The sequence below is a fragment of the Calidris pugnax genome, unplaced genomic scaffold, assembly GCF_001431845.1.
Source record: "Calidris pugnax isolate Ruff unplaced genomic scaffold, ASM143184v1 scaffold48, whole genome shotgun sequence".
Lineage (NCBI taxonomy): Eukaryota > Metazoa > Chordata > Aves > Charadriiformes > Scolopacidae > Calidris > Calidris pugnax.
The window spans coordinates 513,255-525,439 of NW_015090787.1; positions in this window are offsets into that span (position 1 = coordinate 513,255).

Below are 12,185 nucleotides of genomic sequence, written 5' to 3' on the forward strand. Positions count from 1 at the left end.
GCCTCGGCCGGGCCCGCCGCTGCTTCCAACCCGTGAGAGGAGCGTGGTGAAATCCCTGAGGGAGCATCCCCGCCGGCTGATTCCTGAGGGGCGTTGTTTTGGGTCTCTTTATCTATCTATCTATTTATTTACTTATTTATTTAAAATCCACATAAACTTACCCAAATTGGGGCCGGGGCTTTGAGGAACCCGCTCTAGCCGGTTAGGGGTCTCTCCCTGTAGGCTGGAACTCGGTGGTCTTTAAGGTGTGTGTGTCCCTCCCCACACCTGTGCTGTTATTTTGATTTTATGGCGTGCTTGGGCCCATAAATTGTCGTTTTTATTTTATTTTATTTTATTTTCACGGTCACCCAGCTCTGAACTTGAGGAAACAAAAGGGGTTCGTTGGCCGGGCGGCTGTCAGGGCTCTGGCCGGTGGAGGAGGAGGAGGAGGGTGGCTGGAAGGTGGCTGGTGTTTGTGCCTCTGGGCCTCCAGGCTGGTACAGAAAGCACACGCTGGGCTGTGGGACCTGGGGCACCAGCGTGATATACTGGGGGAAGCTGCCTGGGCAGTCATTCCAACTCTGCTAGCCTGTAAAAATGTGTTAAAATAACTTGTTTCTGGCAGTACTTTCGCAGTGAAGTGTGACCGAACCGCTTTATTCTCCCAAATGTGAGCGGGATGCTCATCTTCAGAAGGTTTTGAAAGAGAAGGGGTTTGTGTGTTTGTGCAGGAGGGAATAATTCATCAGAACCATGTTGTTAATGGTGGCATCCTGAGGTGGAAACTCGCAGATTCTGAACTGAGCTGCGGAACCGGCATTTTTGTATAAAAGCACTGTTTGAAAGCTCAGTGCACCATTTCTAGAAGAGAACAGGTTCTTTTCCCCAAATCTCACTTGTTTTTGTGGTGTACATTAGAGCTCATCTCCCACGGATCTCAGGCTTTCCTTTAGGAAAGATCCCATGGTTGTAGCAGTTTGCTGTGGGCAATGACAGGTCTATTTTTAAATCCTCAGTTTTCCTTTGTTTCCTGTAATAGGATCTTTCCTGTGATCCTCATACTCCATCCCCAGAGCAGCGGTGGTGACCTGGAATGCAGCAAACCCTTTGTAAATACTCGCCATGTTCTGTCCTTGAAGGTCTAGTGCTGTTTGAAGAGCACTGGGTTGCCTTGAGATTGGAATGGGCGAAAGCTCAACTCCTGGATGTGGAAAGCTCTCAAGTGTGTGTCTGCTGCCTTTGATGGCTGTAACTTTTTTTTTTTTTGGAGGAGGTGTTGCAGATCTATTTTAGGGGAACAAAAAGTTCCTGTGTGCGCTGTGCTCTCCCTGGGAGGTGTTAAGTGTGTGCAATGTTTTGAGAGGTTTGCCTTCCCTCTCAGGATTTTGTTTGCTGGGATAAGACCTGCATTCCTCTGTTTCGTTTTCGGGGGGGCAGGGGTGGTGCCCCTCCTGCCAGTGCAGCACTTAGGAGCAGTTACTGATTGTAAATCTTATTTGTGTTGTCCCCACCCCCGGCTGTACTGACAGGTGTGTTTCACTTCATCTGCTGCTGTTTCCATTTCAGGACAAACTTTAAGATCTGTTGCTGTGACACAGATCACCCATCAACACTTAGTTTGTAAATAATCAGCTTTTACAGGTCTAAATTACAGGCCAAAACTGAAGGGGGCCCACAGGAAAGCTGGGGAGGGACTCTGGATGAGGGAGGGGAGCCCTAGGAGGAGGGGGAAGGGTTTGACCCTGGAAGAGGGGAGATGGAGCTGAGACGTGGGGAAGAAGTTCTTTGGTGTGAGGGTGGTGAGAGCCTGGCCCAGGTTGCCCCGAGGAGCTGTGGCTGCCCCATCCCTGGAGGGGTTCAAGGGCAGGTTGGAGGGGGCTTGGAGCAACCTGGTGTGGTGGGAGGTGTCCCTGCCCAGGGCAGGGGGTGGCACTGGGTGGGCTTTAAGGTCCCTTCCAACCCAAGCTGTCTTATGATTTAAATAAAACAGCCTGAGGGAAGAAAGCTGTGTTAAATATTTTCAGTTTTAAGTCTTATAACTCGTTTCAAAGTTGCAAGCTGAGAAAGGAAAATCCTCCTGACCTGGCACTGATGATGTTTCCAGAGTCGAGGTGGACAGTCTCTGCTTAAGTTCCACTGCACAGTAACTGTTGCTAACTCATTTTCTCGTGACTTATTTTTATGTGTGCGTTAGGAGACTGGAAATATTTTGGTTGTGTAGCTGTTGAGGTTGTTACTTAATGTTTATACTCTCTGTAGAGAACACTGTGGCTGCATTACTTAAAAAAGTGTTTGTGAGGAGCTGAATGGTGGACGTGGAAGTTCAGGCTCACTGTCCATGGGTATAACTTATGAAATAACTTTGGTGTATTAAGTTCTTGGAGCTTGCAATTTAACACACTTGGAGACACAAGAAATATTTTTTTTTTATGCTGTTGTAGCTGGCTATTTGATACTGTGACGCTTGTTTCCACTATTCTATATTAACGTATATTAAGTCGGCTGCATTTTTTCTGAGGTGACCTGCTAAAGCTCACCTCTTAACAGCATTGAGAAGGATTCTTCCACAGGAGAATGTGAACGTGTTGAGGGGCTGAGGTGAAAGGGGAGGGCTAAATATAGCCATTTCCTGCAAAACTTATCTTTTTTTTGAGGCTAGGTCTCCAAATGAAATGTATGTGATCCCAGGCCTACAGAGGGGGTTTATTTTGCTGTTTCACCTCTCCCAGATGAGGCTGTGGTTGCCTGCAGCCTGGGGGCTGCCAGTGGGTCCCAGTGTGAGGGCGCACACCAGGGCTGGGCAGACGGGAAGGCATGTGGCACAGAACTTGACGTGGTGTCGTTGGCCCGTCTTCAGTCGGTGTCCAGCAGGGCAGGGACGGAGCCTTCCCTCCTCTTGACAAAACTGCCAGACACAGCAACAGCAGAGGCATCACACCGCTGCTTTGGGAGGGCTGCAAATGAGCCTGAGAGAGGGATAAAAATTGTTTAGAGAACCCCCCCCTCTCTCTCAGCCCCTGCTCCCTCCTCTCATGGCTCTCTGACAAGCTGCCTGGGGAGGGGGAGAGCGGTGGGCTCTCCAGCAGCGCAGGAGCTGTTGGGGTAGGAAGAGAACATGGGCGGGGGAAAGAACACCAGGGGGTGTTGTGGGTGGGTTGTGTTTGTGGGTTTTGTTGTTTTTTCGGGTTTTTTGGCCAGCTGGTACTCTGAAGGCATGCTTAAATTTAATGAAGCCTGATGCTAAAACAGGATCTAGGGACAGCCGTTGTAAAATAATTAGGCACCCTTTTAGTCCCCTCATCCCTGAAAAAAAAACAAACCAAAACCAAAAAAACCCCACTCCAAAACCTTGCTTGAATTCACACGTATTCATATGCATGTGAATGTGTATTGTATTTGAACTCTCAAATGGGCATCTCAATGTCTGCTCTTGTACCTTTTATCTCTTCTACTGTGTATAAAGAGGTTAAAACCAGCCCACTCACCTGTGCAGCTCTGCAGAGCCCCAGAAGGTTACGGTGGTGCTGCTGAATGCAGTAGGTTTCCCAGTGAGAACTTCTCTTTTCCAGCCTGTCTGTGCGTAAGAACTCACGGAGACCCGTTGGGGCCGTGATGAGGGTCTGCGTGTGTGTCAGGGGGTAGTGTATGTGCTTTGAGACTTGAGGGTGGTCAGGCCTGAGACTGTTTAAAACCGTGTTAGTTAGGAAGGTATCCAACACGGTCTAAAAATGCACCTTTTAAATCCTGCTGTAGACAAGTTCAGTGACTACACATTAAGAGCGTGATTTACTTCCTTTACGTATCTGTACGCATGGAGAATAAGGAATGATAGTATTTCTTAGCAGTGTTGGAAAGCTGAATTCATAGAAGTTTACAAAGTGTTTTGAGATCATGAATTTAGAAGATGCTATTGACTATGAGATGTATGGAATTCCATGGAAATGCTTTCAAGAACTTCCTTTTTTCCTCACCGTGTTTGCAGCCCAAACACAGTTTTAGACTAATGTTTTCAAAAGCATAAAAGTGTAGGTAAATAGCAATGAGTAGTTGTAATGAAATAGTTTTCTTGGTTGTGTTGGACCATGAGTATGCACGTGACCCTGTTCCAGTTGATGGGTAATCTCTTCCTTAAAATGTGGTCTTCTGTGACGAGGTGTGTGCAGCTCGGTGTTCCCAGGTTCCTATCTCGAGGAGATGTGTATTTATAAGTCTCACTGGCAGTCAGTGCATGCTCTCAAGATTTAAGTCTCATAACAGTATCTGCAGTGAACTAACTATGACTGTGAAGTAGCATCGAATCCAGCCTTTGGCGTTAGTGCTGTGGAATGCTGACTGCTTTCGGGATGGAACATGGAGAGTATGTTGATATTCCTAGTGAAATAAGTACATTATTTCTGTTTTAAGTGAAAGAAAGTACTGATGCAGTTCAGAAATGGACGGTGTTCTTAGCTCTATGCTGACTCCCCTGGAAGGCCAGAAGTGACCCTGTAATTCAGCTGCCGGTGAACAGTCAACATCAGGTGCTGTATCATGGTCTTTGCCAGCTATTACATGATCCCATCTTTAAACAGGGTTCTTTTGATCTGCGCTTTCATTTTGTGCTGAATTCCTGCTGGCTGTGGGTGCTCCGCCTCGTTCCTGGCCTGGTGCTGGCCATGAGTGCCGCTCCACGGCGCGGTGGCTGTGCCCGGCAGCAGCTTGGATCCTGGGGCTGTTGGATGGAGGGTTCTGCCCAGCTCTGGTTAGAACACGTTTTGCATTCTTTCTGACTGCAAATTACTGCACCACCAGCTCCTAAACACCTCTAGAGCCCCCAAGATCCACGTCCCTCAGCTCCAGTGATGGTGCTCGGTTTGAGTACGAGGGCAGCGTGAGTCCCTAAGCGATTAGGTTACCTCCTTGGCCTTTGGATCTGCAGTTTCTTTATGCTCAGGACCTGTTGTTTCAGTTTGACGTGGTGTTGGGGCAGTCTTGTTCCACAATGCTTTGTGATATGGTGTAGATGCAGTGTGTCAAAAGAAACTGACTCTTCTGCTGAGAAATATCTGAAAGGAAATATTATAGAGGTCTTAAAGTCATGATTGAAATGAGAGTAAATGGGAAGTGATGACTTTGCATTATTTCTTCCATCATAAGAAACAGGGTATACCGTGTGTAGTCAATTGTCAGCAGTTTTAAGATTTAAAAAATGGGGTGCCTGCTTTAATTATAGAATGATTGCAGATTTGGTTTTGTTTATTTAAGAAAGGAATTGGGTATGTTAGTAGGTCTGTGCGTGGACCATTAAATGCAGTGGTCCAGAGGCAGTTTTGGGGTTGGGAAGTGTGGGGTTGGGGGGCAGAGGAGGGTGGAAGAATGACCTTTGCATGTCATGTCCTTTTGCTTCTTCCTGAGCATCTGCTGCTGGCCTCTCCTGGCGTGGGCAGGCTCTTGTTGGGGTCAGTGTACCTGCTGTTCCTCTGTCGCTCCTGTTGACCCGATGGCTGCTCATCCTCAGAAGCTGTTTGTCAGTGCATCTCTCCTTTTTGAAATGCTTCTGGCAGCATCAAACTCTGCTACTGTTTGCTACCTGTAGTGCTTCTGAGAAGGTGCATATGGAAGTGTCTGTAGCTTGTTGTAAATTTAATTCAAGTCTGTTTTAGGAAGACTATGGCTCGATTAGGAAAAGCTTGTTAAAACAGAAGACCTCCAGTGTGGCAGTTGTCCAAGGCAGACTTTGGACTTCTCATTTGACTGAAATGAACAAAGATGGAGGCAGGAGCCATGGAGGGGAACACCAATGGCTATTATCTAGGCCTTTTTACAGAAGAGGAGATGGTGCTGCAACCCTTAACCTTCTCTCCTAAGCCCCTGGAATGTTCCTTCTCAGCATGCTGAAGCCACAGATGGTCCCGAGTTGAGTGGAAACTGGTAGGAGGACCTCCTCCTCGTCCTGCAGAGCAGTTGTAACTCGTTGTGCTCACTGGAGGTCAGGCATTTCTTGTTCTGACTGCAAACCTTACCTCTCTGCTAATGAGCTGCAGAAGAGAGGCCAACAAACACCTTTTCTAATTGCAGGTCTGCTGTTTGTCTGGCAAGTATCCTGTAACAGTAGGAGCAGGCTGGCAGCTCTGGCTGGGCGGATAGCTCGGAGGCTAGAAGTGGCTTTCTTTTGAAGTCCTGCAAGCTGCTGAGCTCTGCTTTCATGAGTCGGTGTGCCCCAGCAGGCCCCCCGACCTGCCCTGGGTGGCCTGGGGTTCCTGGCAGAGCCGTTCTCGGCAGTTGGTGCTGGGGTTGTGTAAGCCCTTTCGCTGGCTACTAATGCTGGGGAAGCAAGGAGCCACGCTTGTCCCGTTTGCCTTTGCCAGTTTAGTTCTATCCTGAATTAATTCCTGGTTTGGTTTTTTTTGTGCTGGTGCTAAGGAGGGGTCTCTGAGGGTTTGAGTGGCTGGGCAGACGTGCAGGACCGTGTGTGCTACCTCCACATGTTCCCACCTGAGTCTCATGGGTGTGTTGAGTTTCTGGCTATCACCAAGGCTGTTGGCAGAGGCCCTTGGACCCCTTTGTTGGTGCCAGAGTCGACCTGGTGTGGCCCACTCCCCTGGAGGAGTCCCTGCGAGGTACTTTGTTGCCTGCCCGCTCTTGGCCCTGGTTCTTACACCGGGGTGTGCTCAAACACATATTCTTGGAACTTCTGCTGGCTTTTGTGCCCCGGCTCTAAGTCCTGCCTGTCCTTCCTTCTTGGGAGGGTGTGATGAGCATGGTCACCAGCATGCCCTACCATGTCAGTTGGTACTGAATTGGAGGTAGAAGAGATGGGATCTAAATCTCCCTAGGAACAAATGTAAAATTAAACAAAATGCATGTTTGTATTAGTCAGCCTAAAACAGACTGTGCTATTTAGGGCTCTCCACTGCAATAAAGTTGTCTCTCGTGTTTGTGTGGGTGGACTGCAGCAATTAAGTCATTTTAAGGCTGAATCTTAAAAGGGAAAATAAAATGAAAAGAAAATGGTTTGGTTTAAGAGAATAAATTAATTGTACTGTGTTATGTTAGAGAAAAGATAGGTAGTACCTTGCAGGTTGTTTAGTACTGGTAAAAACCATGTCCATGGTGCATGTTGAAACTCTTCTTGACTTCATAAGGAGTAATATTTTTTGGTTTTTTATCTGTTAAATTACGCTCTTTACTGATATTCAAGTGTAACTGCCCGTTGAAGCTGCAGTTCTGTGTAGCAGCCTGGTAAAACCTGGATTTTGACTGCATGGGCTGGACAAATCCCAGTCTGTAGGATAATTTGGCAATGAATTTTATGTGGCAGTCTTGTAGTATTATAATGTGACTCCTTATTTTCTATTGTCAGAAAGAAAAGATGTACAGCTTGTAGTGCACTACTCTGAGTATTAAATTAGCTTTTTTGTATCTATTTAGCAGTGGAATTAAAGTAAGTTGTGCATTTGAAAAAAAACTATTTTCAATCTGACTTTTAAATACTGGCTCAAGTTAATAATAAAAAGTATTTTAGATGTACTCTTAGCTCATTGAAAAAAAAAAAGTGCTGATGCTTGTGGATTAAAAAAACAAAAACAACAAAAAAACCCCAACAAAACAAAAAAACCCAACCACATGAGGGGGTTGTGCTTTTGGTGATTGTGATTACAATAGAAAAATAAATACTTGGAAAACTTAGGCTGAAGTTCTTTTCCTGACATTTATTCTTATTGGGCATTGGTGTAAGTAATTTTTATTCCACTTGACGTGTGTTTTTTTGGGCTGAATTGTAAAACCTGTGTGCATCCTGAGTCTCAGTGAAATGAGGGTGATAAAAAGATGCTGGCGTGGCAGTTTTCCCTCCGCCTGCTTTTCATCTGGAGGGGAACGAGGCGTAAATGTGGCGTGGAACCGTCTCTGCTTATCTCGATGCAGGAGCTGTCCCACCGAGGGTCTGCCTTTGATATTTTTCCTCTCCTGGGCAGAAGCTCTCTCTGCAGCGGGGGTTGTCCTCTCCTGGGCAGAAGCTCTCTCTGCAGCGGGGCAGCCCCTGCTGTCTGACCAGGCTCAGTCTGGGGCAGAGCCAAGCTGTGCCTTCGCTTTGTGCTTATGAAGGTTAAATCATTTGAGGATTGGCTATGCTCCAGCATCTTTGCATAATTTGAACCCTTCTCTGTCCAGAAAGAAACATGCAAGTTATTTCAAGTCGCTGGGATAGAAGCAAAAGCTCCACCTACCAGGTTGTGGAGCAATGTGGGATATGTTGCCCTTACCTGCGAGTTCCCACATGGTGCATGTGTGGCTCAGGTCAAGGCGCAGCTCGGAGTAGGGCTGGTGGCTTCCTCTTTGTCAAATGTGGCACAGCTCGGTCTTTCCTCCACCTCTGTTCTCCTGGATCCTGCCCCTTGGCTTTTCTTGCTGGGACTCTGCGCTGCTTAGAAATTCTCAAACAGCTCCTTGGCTCTGCTTTCGCTATCTCTCTTACCCTCCTCCGAGCTGGTTGTCAGTTAGGCCTTTACAAATGTGCCAGAAATGCCACGTAGACAATTTTGTGTGTTTGTGGACCCGGCATGTCTGCATCAGCCTTTAGTAGAGAATAATCTAAATGAGTAACGTGTTCCAACTTGCCTAAACAATAGGGTTTTTTCTGTCTTTGTGTAGGCATTTTACACATTTATAAGACTCATGTCCATACCTCTGAAGCAAACTTGTGCATAATTGTTCTGCAAAACCTGTTCTAGAATCTGAAGCTATTTAGACTCTTCCCTCCAAACATGTTCCTTACAACACAAATAATATATTGAAGAGTGAGTGTATCGGTATGGCTGTTCCTAAGTTATGGAAAGAAAAACCTAAGCACCATTAAAATACTGCTCAAAAGAAATACGGTATTTCCATGCCTTGTGCAAAAGTGGCATTTTTTTAATGAGTGGAAAAGTCTTTTTAGTTGGGATTTGATCCTGGATATTGGTTAGACATTCAAATAAAACACTTACTGCTCTGTACAGCAACGTCCAGGATTTTGAGGGAACTTTGTCTTGTTTCTCCATTAGGAAGGCCAAAACGAGAGGCAGTGCTGAGCCAGAAGAACCAAACCAGCTTTTAGACGCTGTCATTTTTCTCGCGCAGTTACTGGGGTCTCTGGTGAGAAATGGGTGGTTCTGAGCCTGCAATGCAGTTTTATGCCTTCCTTAACAAAGGGTCTGCTGGGAGCAAAACTTGCTTTATTCCCAGTCTGGGGATTTGTAGGACTTTGACGTGTAGCCCAATTATAATTATGTTGGTTTAGTTCCCAAAGTGGATGCTCTTTATTCTCAAAGAGGCCCTACTGCATGCAAACAGAGTACTGAAGGCTCTGAAATGTTAGCATTTGAATGGGTTTGGCTTAGCTTTAAAATAAATATCTAGTGGATATAGAGCTCTGGGGAGTGGACTAAAGCAAATGGAAAAGGTGAATTAACTGGAAGTTGTTCCGCAAGGCTGGGTTAATAGAGCCCCAGCACATCAACACAGCGGCGGATGAAGTCAAAAGAAAGGGATTTTGATAGTTTGTTTGTATTTTGAGGCTGTTGGAAGTGAAGTAGATGAGCTTTGGAGGCTGCTATTCCTCCACAGAGTCCCCTTCTCACTGATCTGGCTCTGCAGCATCAGTCCTTGTATGGCCTTGGTGAGTCTCCTGTGGGCACGGGCACTGCTCCCCCAGAGAGTAGGGAAAACCATTCCTGGCCATTTGCTGGTGTAGGGCAGCCTTTAACTTGCAGATTTTGAAAGTCTGTGATGTTTGTCTCATGGTACCTGATGGTTCTTCTGAGACCTGGTCGAAGAAATTGCCAGATTCACCCTTTATAGAGGAAGACTTACAGCTTTTCCTGGCCATGATGGACAATCTGGAAGGAGAAGCAAGTGCGCTTCTTCAGGCCTGTGTGTGCCACAAGATGACTGAAAGCAAAGAAAATGGGCAACCCCTGCTTTTTCTGGGGGGGGAGGGAGCCCAGCTCACAGCTTTCGACTGCCTTCTGGTTGGAATGCTGGGGTTTGGTCGGTCAGGGTGAGTGGAGAAGGCTCTTTGCTTCTTGGTGCTGCCTCCTTGAGAGTAGCACATGGTCCTTTCCCTCTGTGCTCTTTCTGCTCCTGAAAGATTCATAACAGGATGGACTTTGTGGGATTATGTGGTTGTGGGACTTCACAGCAGTTGGGGAAATGGGAGGACTTTGTGGAGCATCTGGGAGAGCAAAGGAACCTCTTTCAACAAGCTTTGGAGGACGCCTGAAGGAATACTAGGCAAAGAGAACCACAGAATTGGAGTGTAGGTAACTGCCTGTAGAAGTGAGACTGGAACCAGCCTGGAACTTGGAGAACTGCCATGACTGCCTTTGGGTAGGGTCTGCAGCTTGGAATTCAGATGCCTGCGAACTGGAAGCGGCACTGGGCTTGACAAAGCTTGATGGGTGAAGAACCCATGTGCTGGTAGTGAAGGTCTCCTCTTCTGTCAGGCCTCTCAAAGGAGAGTCTGGAGAACCCAGACGGATGAGTATCCGTCACAAAATAAGTTATTGCTTATCAGCTGTTAATTGGTGCTGTTCTGCTCTATGTGTCCACTTAGTGTTTCGTGAGTATGGGTAAAGCAGTAGCTGAAAACACCTCACTGGGATCTCGGGTGGTGTGTGGTGGTATGTCTGTGCTCTGGTTGACGTGCTGGCTGGTACCCTGTAGTGCTGTGGCACTGTGATGAGGTTCTTAGAAGGGTCAGCTCAGAAGAACTGATGGAATCTGATTGTGTGTTTGACATGGGACTGTCCTACCTGAAGAGTTCCTGGTAGCACAGGTACCCTCTGGCAGGGTGAGGAGTCGGGGTTTTGTTGGTGGGAGGTGTGAAGGCTGGGGGGGGCCTTGCAGCCTCCCCCGTGACCCTCTGCAAGATCAACTTTGAGGTCTCTCAAAGGAGTAGGGCTTGGTGAGCGTCTGCAAATTCTTGCATGAGGATTAAGCATGCACAGAAGAGGTTTCTTTCTAAAATGCTGAGCAATGTTAACATGAAGGAAAAACCCCCACCCCACATCTGCAAACAGAAGGGGATGATTAGCTGAGGGTTTGGTGTGCCAAGACCATGGAAGGATATGAAATGTATTTCTCTGTTCCTCGAAGTTCTGAAATATTTTTCCAAAGATGTTAAGGCTTTTTTGAGAGGATTGGTCTTGTTTCAGCCCCACAGGTGTGTTTGGCTGTATGCAAAGTGAGGGATTCCTCTGAAAACCAGCACGTTGCAGGGTAAAGCTGGTGTGTGAGCACGGGGTGTAAGGGAGGTGGGCCCTTGTCCTTGGCTCTGGAAGGTGCTTTGGGCAGTGCTTCCAGCTTCTCTGGGGCTCAGCTTTTGGAGTTAGAGCCTTCCTGTAACAAGTGCAGAAATAACTGTTCATTTTTTAGTTTTATGTTCGCCCTAGCTTTCTGCTGAAGGTTTGTGTGTCCTTTGTGTGGTGCAGAGAGATGTGGCAGTGGCTCAGGGCAGCTTGTCACATAGAACACTCTCAAAGTACGTACCTCCATTGGATGGAGATGTCTCTGAAATGTGTTAGTTGGGGTCTTGGTGCAGCTTAGAGTTCTTACCATAATGGTTGTTGGGATTATGCTGATACGCAGTCATCTCCGGCTCTAACAACCAGAGAGAAAAGCATGCTTAATATGTTCTTTCTGGGTAATAACTCTTGGTCGAGAAGGCTATGGTAGCCTGTGTCAGGAAGCAAACCAACACCAAAGGAAAAAAATGAGAGTTATATGGGCCAACTGTGAGTTACAGTTTAGTAGGGAAGTAGGTTTTCTCACCTGGTAAGAAAAAAAAGTGCAGTGGGTTTTCTGACATAGTATTGGGTCAGTTTCTTGAGACATTGAGGAAATATTTAAGTATCTAAACCTTAAAAGGAGATTCTGTTGATTCTCTGATCTTGAAAGGCCACTTTTCCTATAAAAAACAAACAAACCTGCAAAAACATGTTTTCTCTGTTGCAAGTAATTTAAAATGTTAAAATAAATTAACATAGTAAAGATTTTCCATGTAAAACATAAAAAGAAAAAAAGGCATCTGATTTTACTATGAATTGAGTTAAAATCTAGAAAGCTAAAACTTAGACCTCTGTGGAAGAATTTGAGGAAATAATGAGATTTTAATCTCTGAGCTGACCCAGCCCTGAAGCGATGCTGAGATCCTGAAGAAACAGGCTTCACCTCTGCTGTTGTGC